This window comes from Dendrobates tinctorius, unplaced genomic scaffold, assembly GCF_039654945.1.
Source record: "Dendrobates tinctorius isolate UK_male_01 unplaced genomic scaffold, ASM3965494v1 ptg000123l, whole genome shotgun sequence".
Taxonomy (NCBI): domain Eukaryota; kingdom Metazoa; phylum Chordata; class Amphibia; order Anura; family Dendrobatidae; genus Dendrobates; species Dendrobates tinctorius.
Window position 1 is genome coordinate 691,294 of NW_027361791.1, and position 1,963 is coordinate 693,256.

Consider the following 1,963-nt stretch of genomic DNA (forward strand, 5'->3'; position numbering starts at 1 on the left):
ACTGTCCCCACTACTAAAGAGAAATGAATATTCATTCACTCTCGGCCTCCACTCACCCCGGGGCCCCGCTCCCCAACCTAGGCAGCCGGCGCTGCGCTCAATTTCAGTGGAATAGAGAGCATCTCTCTCCCATCAGTCCCCTCTGCTCCTGACTCACAGCCGATGCGCGATGACGTCACTTCATCGCGCACCCGCTGTGTGTCTGGCAGACGGGTCAGCTGCTGACACTGAAGCCGTCATCAGCGTGGGAGCAGGAGGAGAGGTGAGTATTGTGGTTTGTTTTTTATATATCTCTATATCTATCTATATCTATCTCTATATCTATCTGTCTCTATATCTATATATCTCTATATCTATCTATTTCTATCTGTATATCTATATCTCTATCTCTATATCTATCTGTCTCTATCTTAGATATAGAGATAGATATAGATAGATAGATAGATAGATATAGAGGTAGATATAGATAGATATAAATAGTCTATATCCATCTATCTCTATACCTATCTATATCTATCTCTATCTATTATCTTTATATCTATCCATCTATATATCATGTATCCATAGATCTATCTATTTATCCCCTATCTATCTATCTATATACCTATCTATAGCTATCACTATCTATTATCTTTATATCTATCTATCTATCTATCCATATATCTATTTATCCCCTATCTATCTATTTATCTATCTATATCTATCTAGGTCTATCTATCTATCTCTATAGCTACCTATATCTTTCACTATCTATTATCTTTATATCTTTATTTCTATCTGTCTATCCATAGATCTATCTATCTATTATCTATCTATACATCTAATTATCACATATCTATCTATCTATCTAGTGTTATACCCTATGAGGGGGCAGCATTATACCCTATGAGGGGGTGCATTATACCCTATGAGGGGGGAGAAGCATTATACCCTATGAGGGGGCAGCCTTATACCCTATGAGGGGGTGCAATATACCTTATCTTCCAACAAAATTAATTCTAAGTCCTCCATTTTGTTGGCGAGGCTTCTGGCATTTGTATACATGCACTTTATGTATGTCTGTACCTCTATTTCTTAAATTATTAACTGTTCTAACCTCACCCCCATGCCACTACCACCTCCAATTTCATTATTTGTGCCCAGGTCTCTATCTACACAGTCTTCCCCTCTTATAAAATGAATACCCTCCCCTAGTTCCAAGTTTAAACACTCCTCCACCCTTCTAGCCATTTTTTTCCCCAGCACAGCTGCACCCTCCCCATTGAGGTGCAGCCCGTCCCTAGCGTAGAACCTGTAGCCAACTGAGAAGTCGGCCCAGTTCTCCAGGAACCCAAACCCCTCCTTCCTACACTAATTCTTGAACCACTTATTAACTTCCCTAATCTCCTCTCTGGCGTGGCACGTGGTACAGGAAATATTTCCAAAAATACCACCTTGGAAGTCCTTGCCTTAAGATTGCAGCCTAATTCCCTGAAATCATCTTTAAGGACCTTCCACCTACCTCTGTGTCATTTGTACCAATGTGCACCATGACCGCTGGATCCTCACCAGCCCCTCCCAGTAATCTGTCAACCCGGTCAGCGATGTGTCAGACTTGCGCGCCAGATAGGCAGCACACCGTTCGACGATCCCTTTCTTTGTGACAGATTGCCCTATCTGTTCCCCTAATAATTGAGTCCCCCACTACCAGCACCTGTCTGGCCTGCCCTGCTCTCCTATTTCTCCCCTTACTGGAGCATATACTCCTCTGGCTTTCAGAGGACATGCCTTGCTGCAGCAGTGCTACCCCTGCACTGACACTCCCCTCATCTGCCAACTTGGCAAACTTATTGGGTTGTGCCAGATCAGGACTAGCCTCCCTGGCACTCTTCTGTCTACCCCACCTTCTAACTGTCACCCATCTTACTGCTTCACTGTCCTGCAGCTCCAACCTAGCATCCCCCCCTCATCTATCTCATTGAGC